Here is a 13,653-nt window from a genome sequence, read left to right on the forward strand (position 1 = left end):
CCTGGCTCCTGGCTCCTGCCATCGGATCAGCACGGTGCGCCGGCTGCAGCGGCGGCCATTGGAGGGTGAACCAACGGCAAAGGAAGACCTTTCTCTCTCTGTCTCTCTCTCTCACTGTCCACTCTGCCTGTCAAAAATTAAAAAAAAAAAAAAGACTTATTCTATGCATCTGCTCTCCCACAATATGGCGCTGGGAGAGGAGGAAACAGCTTCTACGCAGCTGCCTCTTGCCAACTTGAGTGATGACCTCCAGGAGCTGATCCTGCTCCTGATTGGAGGAGAGCAGCATACTCGGCGTGTGGGCAGCCGAGTTGGGATTGGCAGAAGAGGACTATAAAGGAGGAGAGAGACAACATGCACCGGGAACATCTATCTGAAGGAACACCTGTGCAGCCCCCGAGAGAGCCGGCCGGCGGTGTGCCGCTCCCCCGCGGAAGTGGGGAAAAGTGGCTAGGGGGAACCGCCCTTCCACGGAGGTGGAAGGGTCGGTAGCCAACCCGGGAAGAACCAGCAGCAAACCCAGGGAGGGCCGAGCAGACGAAAGAACAGCGCAGGGTCCTGTGTCGTTCCTCCACGAAGACGGGGAGCGACAGTTCATCCTGTTTTTTTTTTTTTTTTTAAGATCTATTTATTTATTTATTTGAAAGGCAGAGAGAGAGAGAGAGAGAGAGAGAGAGAGAGAGAGAGAGAGAGAGGTTGAGACAGATCTTCTCTCTGCTGGTTCACTCCCTAAATGGCTTCAGTGGTCAGGGCTGGGACAGGCCAAAGTCAGAAACCAGGAGCTTCCAACCAGGTTCCACATGTGTGGCAGGGGCCCAAGTACTTAGCCCATTTCCTGCTGCCTTCCCAGGAGCTTCAGCAGCAGGTAGCTGGACTCAAAACCTGGGATCCATGATGGGACACAGGCAGAGCAAGCGGCCAGTTAACTCTCAGTGTCACAACACTGGCCCCTCATTCTGCGGTTTCTCCTGGCCACTATGCTCAGGGGCTTTTGAGCAACCCAGCAGCAGCTGGCCTCCTCCAGACGGCCCACCCACAGTCTGCTCCTCACCACCCTGCAGAAGGAAAGCTTCAGCATTTCCAGACCACAGGGCTCGCAAGACCTCAGATATGTGTTCAAGAAAATCGGCCCTTGCACCCTGTGAGCCTGCACTAATGGGGGATGCTGGCACCTGGGCCTGAGCCTCAGATGATTTGCACTTGGATGGGCTTCGGCTCTGGAAATTGTGAAATAAGAGTGATGATGGCTCAGGGTGCCTCTGCGTGCTTCAGAGTCCCAGCATTTCCTTTTTAAAGATGTATTTATTTATTCGAAAAACACAGTTACAGAGAGAGAGAGAGAGAGAGAGCGAGTGAGCCGTCCATTGTTTTACTACCCAGATGGCCACAATGGACAGGGCTGGGCCAGCCAGAATCCAGGTATTCCATCCAGGTTTCCCATATGGATGGCAGGGGCCCAAGGACTTGGGTCATCTTCCACTGCCTTCCCAGGTACCTTAGCAGGGAGCCTGGATTGGAAGTGGAGCATCTGAGATTCGAACCAGTGCCTCATATGGGATGGCAGGTTGCACAGGCCCAGTGGCTTAACCTGCAATTCTAAGCACACGTTTCTGTTTGTGTGTCTACATACGTCTCTCTAGGCAGAGGGCCCTTATTGTTATCAGCTTGTCAGAGGGACTCTGACCCCTAAAAGTTAAGAGCCATTATGTTAGGACTCATTTGGATAATGTCCTGTTAATTTAATATTAACTTTAGCAAATTTGCGATTAGTTCTCCTTTCTCAAGAGATTTCTGTTCAAGTGGGATTTGGTTTGGTGGCTGGAAAACGTTCAGGAGAGTGCAACAGGTCATCAGTTAACCAGGGAAGGCTTAGTGCAGCAGAGGAATCTGTGGTGGAGTGAGATGGCTGGGGCTCAAGGCCCCGCTGTGCTCCTCACTGGCTGCACCATCTTGGCCCCAAGTTACCCAGCTTCCTGGGCAGCTGTGTCCTCTGTAGGGCTGTGATTGTTGCAAGAGTCCACACTGCTTACAATCCTTTTTTTCTGCCCTCCCCACAGGGTTTGCATCAGGGAAAAAAAAATGAGGAACAAGGACAAGGAAGGGTGTGTAAGGTAGGAGGGGTTTACTTAAGAAAAAAAAAACAAACCAAAGTGATGGAAGAAAAAACAACTCAACAGCACCAAGGGGGTTCCCTAAAGAAAGCAAAAGTGAGGAAAGACTTCCAGGCAGCTCTGAGAGGGGGCTCCAGAGGTGGGAACCCTTTTGAAGGCTGAGTGGGTGGGGTTTTGTAGGCTGTAAAAGGGGATATTTGCATGATGAGTCTGGGAAGGGAACCCTTTTCACTGGTTAATCAGATTATCATTCCAATCAAGACCTGACAGAAAACACCTGAAAGTTCCCCCAACAGGAATGGAATTCTCATTACCTAGATCAGTTACAGCAGCACAGAAAAGCCTTGGTTATAAGGACATATACATGACATCAACATTGCTCACGGAAGCTGGTGGCTTGAATCTTCTTCTTCTTCTTCCTCTTCTTCCTCTTCTTCTTCTTTCTTCTTCTTTCTTCTTCTTTTTTTTTTTCTTCTTCTTTTTGACAGGCAGAAGCAGACAGTGAGAGAGAGAGGCAGAGACAAAGGTCCTCCCTCCATTGGTCCACCCCCCAAATGGCTGCCACGGCCGGAGCTACACCTATCTGAAGCCAGGAGCCAGGTACTTCCTCCCGGTCTCCCATGCGGGTGCAGGGGCACAAGCACTTGGGCCATCTTTCACTGCCTTTCCGGGCCACAGCAGAGAGCTGGGCTGGAAGAGGAGCAACCAGGACTAGAACCTGGTGACCATATGGGATGCCAGCGCCACAGGTGGAGGACCAACCAAGTGAACCATGGCACTGGCCCTCAGAGTTTCAGAGTAGGCTGGCTCTTCTTATTTTACTTGTTCTTTTGCCTCCCAGGTCACCTACTCATAGCTTGCTTCAAGGACCACTTCCTTAAAATCTCCCAGCATATTCCATATTGTAGCTCAGTTTATCTCTTTCTTCTCAATAGCCTATAACCCCCACATAATATATATATTAGAAATAGAGTAGGGGTCAGTGCTGTGGTGTAGAAGGCTAAGCCTCTACCTGTGGTGACGGCATGCCGCGTGGGCTCCAGTTCATGTCCTGGCTATTCCTCTTCAGATCTGGCTCCCTGCTGATGGCCTGGGAAAGCAGTGGAAGATGGCCCAAGTGGGCCCCTGCACCCACGTGGGAGACCTGGAAGCAGTTCCTGGCTCCTGGCTTTGGACCTCTACACTGTCAGCCCAGTTTTACAAGTGAGGAAACTGAAGCACAGATAGGTAAGTGATTATCCCCAAATCCACAAAGTTAGTAAACAGCAAATCTGAAAATAAGCTCTGCCTATCCAAAGCCAATCCAGCTCATTGTGTTATTTGGTAATTTACTTCTTTGAGACTCACTGTGTAGCGTTATGCTAACTACTCAGGTGTTGTGTTATTTTATCCTAAAGAGTAAATTCCTTGAAGACAGATGTTGGCTTAGACTACTTTGCATGCCTCCTGGTACTTAATGGTAACATCAGGCATAAAAGGCACTCAGTACGTAGCTGTCTATGGATTGTTGGCTGATGACATGGGAGGCAGCTGAAATATGAAATATGTTCAGTATATGTTGTCAGTTTAACAACTTATACTATAAGCAAGTAATTTCTTTTTACTGTGATTTCTTTCTTTTTCTTAAGATTTAATTTTTTATTCAAAAGGCAAAATGATAGAGAGAGGGGGAGACCAAGAAAGGAAAGATCTTCCATCTACTTGTTCATTTTCCAAACAGCTGCAATGGTCCAGGCTGGGCCAGGCCAGAGCCAGGAGCCAGGAACTCCATCTGGGTCTCCCTCATGGGTGGCAGGAATCCAAGCACTTGGGCTATTTTTTGTTGCCTTCCCAGGTGCATTAGCAGGGAGCTGGATTGGAAACAGAACAGCCCTGACTGGAATCTGCACTCTGTTACGGAATGCTGGCCTCGCAATCAATGGCTTAACCTGCTGCACCATGATGCCAGCTCCTTGTGTTTTCCATTTAACAAATTTCAAACATATATAATATGTTTTAAACATATTTTATATTTTAAGTGTATACAATATGTTACCACTAATGCTACAATCTTCCTAATTTATCTATAGAAAGAGAAAAAGCTGAAGTAATGTGTGGGAGATTTATACCCCAAATCTCAGTGCTTGACATTTTACATCTCAGTCCTTATGTATAATAAGGACTGAATAAATATTAGCCGCACTATTAGTATTGCAAAGCTGGTTGTGCAATTATTGCTATTATTATCATCACAGCAAGTTATACAGAGCAAGTGGAAGGAATTCTTAGCTCCAGGTTTAAAATATTGAGTAGAGGAATATTCCCTGTTTTAACCTCTTTGCTTTGAGTCTCACCGAACGTTGACATTAAGCATTATCATCCCCACTTGGACTCACCAGGAATCTGTGGAGCCAGCAGGACTGGAGGGTGTGGCTTAGCTTGGTGGTTCTGACTTTGTTTTTTTATGAGGTTGTAGCCAAGCTGTTCATTGAGACTTCAGTCATCTCAAGGCTTGACAAGGGACTGCAGAATTTGCCTTTTTTTTTTTTTTTTTTTTTTTTTTTTTTTTTGACAGGCAGAGTGGACAGAGAGAGAGACAGAGAGAAAGGTCTTCCTTTGCTGTTGGTTCACCTCCAATGGCCGCCGCGGCCGGCACACCGCGCTGATCTGATGGCAGGAGCCAGGTACTTCTCCTGGTCTCCCATGGGGTACAGGGCCCAAGGACTTGGGCCGTCCTCCACTGCACTCCCTGGCCACAGCAGAGAGCTGGCCTGGAAGAGGGGCAACCGGGACAGAATCCGGCACCCCGACCAGGACTAGAACCCGGTGTGCCGGCGCCGCAAGGTGGAGGATTAGCCTAGTGAGCTGCGGCGCTGGCCCAGAATTTGCTTTTAAGCTCATGAGGCTATTGGCTAGCATCAGTTCCTTGCTGGCTCTTAGCTGGAGGCCTTAGTTCCTTGTTATGTAGGCCTTTTATTTTATTTTCTTTTTTCCCCAATAGATTGATTGATTTATTTCAAAGGTAGAGTTGGAGAGAGAGGGAGAGGCAGAAAGACAGGTCTTCCATCTGCTGATTCCCCAAATGGCTGCAATGGCTGGTACAAGGCCAGGCTGAAGCCAGGAGTCAGGAGCTTCTTCTGGCTCCCCACATGGGTGCAGGGGCCCGAGCATTTGGCCCATATTCTGCTGCTTTCCCAGGCTCATCAGCAGGGAGCTGGATCAGAAGTGGAGCAACCGGGACTAGAACCAGCGCTCATATGGGATGCTGGTGCTTCAGGTGGAGGCTTAACCAGCTATACTACAACACCAGCCCCTGGTATAATTTTTCTACCCAGTCTGCTCCTGAAGCTCCACTTTGGAGTAAATAAGCAGCAGAGAACCCAATGTGCCTGGAATAAGGGAATTTTTTCTCTATGAACTTGTACATATTCAAGAATAGATCTGAAACTTGAACTTCCAGCATATGTTTGTAGATAAGGCAGTGTAACCTTTAGCAGTAAGGGCAGTTTGGACTCTGGAGTTAGAATATACTCTACCACTTACTGGTTGTGTGACTATGGAAAGTTATTTCACCTCCTTGAGCCTTAGTTTCCTGTACTGCAAACTTTAAAGATCTATTTATTTGAAAGGCATAGTTATAGGGAGAGGGATAGAAAGAGAGAGAACGAGAAAGAGATCTTCCATCTATTGGTTTACTTTCCAAATAGCTGCATAGCTGGGGCTGGGCCAGGCTGAAGCCCCGAGCCTGGACCTCCATCTGGGTCTCTCATTGTGGGTAGCAGGGGCCCAAGCACTTGGACCATCTTCGGTTGCTTTCCCAGGTGCATTAGTGGGGAGCTGGATCAGAAGTGGAGCAGCTGGGATTTGAGCTGTTGCACAGATGGGATGCTGGCATTGCAGGTGGTGGCTTAACCCACTGCACCACAACACTGGCCCCTTTGTAGGGGTTTTTTGGGGGGATACAGCACAATGTTACAAATTGTATTTTCTAGCTGGCGCCGTGGCTCACTTGGCTAATCCTCTGCCTGTGGCACCGGCACCCCAGGTTCTAGTCCCGGTTGGGGCGCCAGATTCTGACCCGGTTGCTCGTTTTCCAGTCCAGCTCTCTGCTGTGGTCTGGGAAGGCAGTGGAGGATGGCTCAAGTGCTTGGGCCCTGCACCCGCATGGGAGACTAGGAGAAGTACTTGGCTCCTGCCTTCAGATCGGCGCAGCGCACCGGCTGTAGCAGCCATTTGGGGAGTGAACCAATGGAAAAGGAAGACCTTTCTCTCTGTCTCTCTCTCTCTCACTGTCTAACTCTGCCTGGCAAAAAATAAAAATAAATAAATAATAAAAAAAAAGATCTGCCTAAAGTGTTTCCATGACATTGGGACATAGACCCCCACCTCTCCTGGCAGCACCTAAGAAAAGCGTGCAGGATGTGATATGCATATGCATATAGGTATAGCTATCTTTGGAAAATACAGTTTTTTTGACAGGCAGAGTTAGACAGTGCAGTTCAGGTCCCTGAGATCTTGGAACAAAGATAAGCCACTCCCACTGTGCCCTGATCGAATCCCTGGTCCATACAAAATGTGACATAATAAATGATTTTTTTTTTAAGATTTATTTTATTGATTTTGAAAGAGTGACAGAGAGGTAGAGACACAGAGAGAAGGAGGTCTTCTGTCTGCTGGTTCACTCCCCAACAGCCAGGACTGGGCCAGACCAAACCCAGGAGCTTGGAACTGCATCTAGGTTTCCCATGTGGGTGTGGGGGCCCAAGCACTTGGGCCATCTTCAGCTGCCTTCCCAGATGGATTAGCAGGGATCTAAATCAGAAGTGGAGCAGCTGGGACTCAAATCGGTGCTCCAATATGGATGCTGGAGTCTCAGGCAGTGCCTAGCCTGCTGTGCCACAATGTGAGCCCTGATCATTATTGTTTTAAGTCACAGAGTTTTGGAGTAACTTGTTATATGGCAATAATTAAGGCATAGAGCATTCCCCTGATACAGTGTCTGAAAAATAGGGGAATACTAAATTCTGAGTTATATGTTTTTAATAAAGTCTACCGCATTTCTAAAAAGCTAAGCCAAAACATTTTTTTTTTTTTTAAAGCCAAGCTCTTTCCTGATAGGGCTTTGGGAAAGAGACTTTTTGATTGTGTTTTTCCTTTTCACACATAAGATTACTCACCACGAGTAGCAAGCATGTAAGAACGGGCTTTTAATTCTCCATCTGCTTAGCTGTCTCACGGATTTCCAGTCCATTGCTGGGGGTTAGAGTCACAGCTGTTTCTGGGTCTGGCTTGTTTTTGGTTCACTGGTTCATTTAAGCTGTTGCTTAGCCTTAATCAATAGGCGTCCACACTCTGCACACAAATGTAAATTAGAATCCTGTAATACTTTCCTTCTTCTTCTTCTTCTTTTTTTAACAGCATAACCTTGAATTACCAGGCCAAGACAGCCAGAGGGGGAAAATGGGCCCAGGTTTGAGTCAAGAGCAATTGTCATTTAAGTCCTGACAATTTTCCAGAAATCCACAGTGTTTTTCTTCCTAATCCTCTGTGTGTCAGAAGTTGACACAGAAACAGTGCCCGTGCTTGTGTGTATGTGTGTGTGTGAGTGTGTATCTGTGTTCATACCCACGGGGGTAGGGCCTATCGGAAAGCTTGGAGCCTCCCTTGACTTCTTGGTGCATCCTGGCTGATGCTCCGGCTCCCTGCCAGTCATTGCATGTAATGAGGGTGAAGCAAGTATTATACATAATGATATTTACTACTTTCATCATTTTAAAGCATATAGTTTAGTGGCATTAAGTACTCTGATATTATTGTTTAACCATCGCCACTATCCAGAACTTTTTCATCATCCCAAACAGAATCTCTGTCTCGGTCAGATACCCTCTCCCCACTCTCCTGATCCTTTAGCGCCTGGTCGCCACTTTCCCACTTTCTATCTGGATGAATTTTACTACCGTACGTGCCTTTAGGAGCTTCTTCTGGGTCTCCCACGAAAGTGCAGGGGTCCAAGTACTTGCACCATCTTCTGCTTTCCCAGGCACATTAGCGAGGAGCTGGATTGGAAATGGAGCAGTCAGGAATCAAACTGGCACCCGTATGGGATGCTGGCATTGCAGGCAGTGACTTTACTAGCTATGCCCCGGTGCTAGTCCAATCATACAACTTTTGTCTCTTTGTGTCTGACTTATTTCAGTTAGCACAGTGTTTTCAAGGTTCATCCACGTTGTAAAATGTATCAGGATTCCATTCCTTTTAAGGCTAGATAATATTCCATTCTATGTTCACATCTCATTTTGCATATCCAGTCATCTGTCAGGAGAGATTTGGGTTGATTGCACCTTTCAGCTATGGTAAATAATAACTGCTATGAATATTGGTATACAAATACTTGAGTCTTGTTTTCAATTCAGATTATACTTAGAAGTGGAGTTCCTGGGTCATCTGGTAATTCTAGTGTCCAGAGATTGTACCTTTCTCCTCCTTTTCTCTAAGGATCTATCTACTTGAATACTTGAATGGGAGTTTCCCTGTTCTCCCAGCATCCTAAGGGGTTATGCAAATTCAGCTTCCTGTGACTGATGTATATAATGGTACCTTGTGTTTCTATGGAGCATTTGCTTTGTGTTCATCTTTGCACAAGTATACTATATTTTAAATTAGTCTGTTAGGTATGTTTGATTCTTATCTGTTTAATAGATTAGGAAATTGAGACATGAGGATGCTACATAATTAGGGACACATAAATTGTCAATTGTGAGTTAGGATTTGAACCCAGAGAGCTTCATGTTAGCTCCTGTGCATTTAACCTTGGCATAATTCTGTCTTATCTTTTTTTTTTTTTTAACAGCTCTTCATTGCAGAAGGTGGGAAGCAATTTTTTAAAAAAAGAGTTTATTTATTTATTTATTTGAAAGGCAGAGAGAAGGAGAGGCAGAGAGAGAGAGAGAAGTCTTCCATCCATTGTTTCACTCCCCAGTTCAACAACCGGAGCTGCGCCGATCTGAAGGCAGGAGCCAGGAGCTTCCTCTGGGTCTCCCATGCGGGCTTAGAGGCCCACAGACTTGGGCCATCCTCTACTGCTTTCCCAGGCCATAGCAGAGAGCTGGATCGGAAATGGGGCAGCCGGGACTTGAACCAGCACCCATATGGGATGCCAGCACTGCAGGCAGCCGCTTTACCCACCTGCTCTGTAATTCTGTCTTTTCAAGCAGAGCTGCCATTAAATGTATCAGTCAGGGTTGGATTTATTTCTGAAGGAGAAATAGACCGGTTATATGGAGGTAATTATAGTAAAACAAAAGATCTAAATTGGAAAGCTTATATAAGAAGCACACTAGTCTGTTTAAGAGGATCTCAGTTGGGAGTCTCCTTCCTTATGTTAAAAAAATGTTTTTAGGAGGCTGGTGCTGTGGTGTAGCAGGTTAAGTAACAGTCTGTGGTGCCAATATCCCATATGGGTGTCTATTCGAGTCCTGGCTGCCCCACTTCTGATCCAGCTCCCCGCTAATACATCTGGGAAAGCAGCAGAAGATGGCCCAAGTGCTTGAATCCTGCACCCACTTGGGACACCTAGAGGGGGCTCCTGGTTCCTGACTTCAGGCTGGCACAGTCCAGACGTTGTGTTCATTTGGGGAGTGAACCAGAGGATGGAAGATCTCTCTCTCTCTGTCTCTTCCTCTCTATAACTCTGCCTTTCAGATAAATAAGTATGTCTTAAATTTTTTTCTTACTCTACAAAATAGATGAGAGGACCTGTATGTTGTGTGTAGGAACTAGTATTCACTCTATATTTGCAAATATAAACTCTTGCTTAAAATGGAGTATTGTATTGCTTTTATGGCTACTGCACGGTACGTATGTAATGTAATGTGTTGACATATTCAATAAGATGTATCACTAGGTGGCAGTACAAACTAACTTTTAAAAACCCAAGTACTACTTGTAGTAAGTTAAACTCCAAGAAAGCACCTTTAGCATTTTAGACAGCATCAGAGAATCAGTATATAATTCAGAAAGGATTTTAGTGACCTAAAACAGAATTCCTATGCTCTGTAGAAGATCTGAAGAGTGTAAAAGTTTTTTATTAAGCAAGCTGCTTCTGAAATTTTAGAAATTGCTGCTGTGAAGGAAGCTGGAATTTTAAGTAACTGCTTTGATTTGGGAGACTGCATCAGCAAGATAATATCTCGTCCGTATGTTTTTTGGAATTCTTTCTATCCTCTAATTTTGTTTGGCTAAGAATCGGCCTCTGGTCCATAATTGTAAATATAGCTGCCAGTTTAGTTCTCAGGAAATGTTAATGTAATCTTTCAGTTAATGTCAGAGAAAAATCCAGTACTCACATGATTTGGGAAGTTAGGATTGACCACTCTTTGGTTAGACATCTAACCAGTCCCTGGCAATCTTGAATTGTGATTGAGATAGTGAAATGGATCTTATGCATTAGAAAGGAATTCCCTGGGTAGCAGGCAGTGAGAGGTGAGATAAATGCATGTGTTATATCTATTTACCAAGGTTTGGCTTTCATAAGATGCATTTTTTAAAAAAGAATTATTTATTTGAAAGGCAGATCAACAATGAGAGGGAGGGAGGGAGGGAGAGAGAGCGAGAGAGAGTGAGCTTCTATCTGGTGGTTTATTCCTCGAATGACCACAATGGCCAGGGCTAGTCCAGGCCAAAGCCAGGAGCCTGGAATTCCATCTGGGTTTCCCACATGGGTGGCAGAGGCCCAGGTACTTGGGCTATCATCTGCCACGTTGCCAGGTGCGTTAGCAGGGAGCTGGCTTGAAAGTGAAGCAGCCAGGAGTTGAACTGGTGCTCATATGGGATGCTGGCATTGCAGGTGGTGGGTTAGCCTGCTGTACCACAACACCAGCCATGGGTGAATTTTTAAAAAAGATTTATTTATTTATTTGAAAGAGAGAGTGACACAGAGAGAGAGAGAGAGAGAGAGACATGGAGAGAGAGATCTTCCATCTCCAGGTTCACTCCCCAAATACCTGCATCAGTCAGGGCTGGGCCAAGCTGAAGTCAGGAGCCCAGAACTCCATCCAGGTCTCTAACATGGGTGGCAGGAGCCCTAGCACTTGAGCTGTCATCATCCACTGCCTTCCTACATTAGCAGGGAGCTGGGTTGGAAGTAGAGTAGCCGGGGCTTGAACCAATGCTCTGACATGGCATGCAGTCTAACCTGCTGCTTCACAATGCCTGTCCCTTGGAGATAAATTTTAATGATATAATGGTTTCCTGGGTCTTTAAAGATTTAATAACAGGAAGGCACTTGTAAGTTATGCGGTACTATCTGAATGTTGAGTATCGATGCTTTTAGCATATCAGCTCATCCAACACCACTGTCCTCCCTCCCACCCACACCTGCTAATCATACAGGCTGGAAACCCAGGCATCATCCACCCTCTTCCTCCCAACCCCATCACTCAATCAGTCTTCATCTCTGTCTCCAGTCTCCCTACTGAAGAGGTCTCCTAAGTGGACTTTTCTGCTTCTGGTCCAGCCTTAGGTGACCCCATCCTGTTCGCTATTGAAGAAGTAGCCTTTTTAAAATTGTATTTTGATTATATCCTTCCCTTGCTCAAAACCTTTCAACGGTTCCCACTGCCTACATAATAAAGTTCAATCTGCACAGTGCTGGCATTAAAAACCATTAACCCTCTGGCCCCTTTAACTTAAATAACAACAACAAATCACACATAAGGAAATAAAAACACGACTTTTACTGCTGATAAATGCTATGACAGAGACAGGTCATGTTGCCAAAAGGGTTTACTAACAACTTCTGGTTTCTACTGCCTTATTGTGGACTTTGTGTCAGTCTTTGTAGGGCTTTCCCTCTTCTCTGTGGTCATTTAAAGTGGATTCTACTCATCCTTCTGCCCTCTCCTGCCTCTTACTGTATTTGGTCCTGGTATTTAGTTTACTCTTGAGGAGTATGCTCTGTCACTGGAAGTCCAGAACCCACAACCCACTGGTTGAACTTGACCCGTAGATGTTTTCTGGACCATGACAGTGTTAGTCTGCACAGGGTTTAACAACGTGTTAACTTCCCTGACAATTGCTATTCTAAACGATTGTGCTGAGAGACTAGGAAAGCCAGCATCCCTGGCCCCTCAGATTCTTCTTGGAACAGGTGGCTTCTTTGAGAGTTGTCTGGCTTGTTGGCTTCCCCTCTTCAGTGTCAACCCTTTTTCCCCATTCACTGTATGTACTTTTCCTATTTCATGAAGACCAGTCTTGTTAATATCAGCAGGAACCTTCATAATTGACAAAGTGGTCTCTCTGCTTTTGTCTTATTTGACTTCAGGAGTGTTTGGCATTTAACCATCTTTCACTCCTAATATATCCCCTTCACTGCTTGAATTCCAGGATAATCCATTCTGTGCGTCTCTCTTAATCTCCTTTGCTGACCTCTGTCTTCTGCTGCTCCACTTCTAAAGTCAGGATGGCCTGGGGTCCACTTCTCCAAGTGCGTATTCTTCAGAAATGATTACATCCAGCTTCAGAGCTTTGGAAACCATCCATTTTCCGTGATTGCTGAATCTTCCTCCCATGCGGGCAGGGTGTGGGCCCCTCACCCCCCCCCCCCAGCCTGCTGTGCAGCTGCCTTCATCTGGAGGGAGCCAAGATCACAGCCCCTTCCTGGGACTGGCAGCCCACGTGCAGTGACTGGCTGATGCCCGGGGGTCAAGGCTGGGCCTCTCACCTAGCACAGGGCAACTCTGTGCTGCCTGTGTTGGGTCAGCTGAGGCCGGCACTGAGGCTGCTTCTCAGCCCAGCTTCTACTTCTGCTCACTCTCCCTCCTTCCTTTCCTTGTCTCTGGGATTGATCCTAAGAAGCCCCTACACAGTAAACTTTGAGCCCCCTCATCTTTCTCAGCGTCACCCTCCAAGAAACCCAGTCTGCAATGCTCCTAAATTTCTCTTCCTCTTTCTTCCCCTACCTGTACTGTTCTAATGGAAGCCACCAGTGTTTCTTATCAAGAGCCTCCCTCCAGCCTCTCTGCTACTGATCTTGACTCCTGCCGTCCTTCTCCACACAATTGCCAGTTCTCTTCCTTACTATTCAATTTCAATTTATTTATTTATTTTTTTTTGACAGGCAGAGTTGACAGTAAGAGAGACAGAGACAGAGAGAAAGGTCTTCCTTTTCTGTTGGTTCACCCCGCAATGGCCGCTGTGGCCGGCACGCTGCAGCCTGTGCACCATGCCGATCCGAAGCAAGGAGCCAGGTGCTTCTCCTGGTCTTCCATGCGGGTGCAGAGCCCAAGCACTTGGGCCATCCTCCACTGCCCTCCCGGGCCACAGCAGAGAGCTGGCCTGGAAGAGGAGCAACCGGGACAGAATCCAGCGCCCCAACCGGGACTAGAACCCGGTATGCTGGCGCCGCAGGCAGAGGATTAACCTATTGAGACACGGAACTGGCCATTTGCTCTTAATTTATTAGATTTTATTTGCACAAAAAAATTTTAAAAAGTATATGTACATTTTAGGAAGCATAAACCAAATGGACCTCTGCACAGTCTGCTCAAGCTCTGAAGTATTTATT

General features: G+C 46.4%; 1 long non-coding RNA gene across 4 annotated transcripts in view; it reads left to right on the forward strand.

Annotated features, from left to right (window-relative positions):
• Positions 1-294: 294 nt before the first annotated feature.
• LOC149127530 (uncharacterized) overlaps positions 295-13,653 on the forward strand; it is a 70,413-nt gene continuing 57,054 nt past the window's right edge. The window contains exons 1-3 of one of the 4 annotated variants that reach the window (XR_016230989.1): positions 295-2,111; positions 2,600-2,711; positions 3,181-3,338. This is a non-coding gene — a long non-coding RNA (uncharacterized LOC149127530). Of the gene's footprint in view, positions 2,112-2,390; positions 2,712-3,180; positions 3,339-13,653 lie in introns of those variants that run through there. The other 3 variants (XR_016230991.1, XR_016230990.1, XR_016230988.1) reach the window with 3 other exon arrangements.

This window comes from Oryctolagus cuniculus, chromosome 3 (assembly GCF_051225735.1).
Source record: "Oryctolagus cuniculus isolate XC-2025 breed Fujian yellow rabbit chromosome 3, ASM5122573v1, whole genome shotgun sequence".
NCBI lineage: Eukaryota > Metazoa > Chordata > Mammalia > Lagomorpha > Leporidae > Oryctolagus > Oryctolagus cuniculus.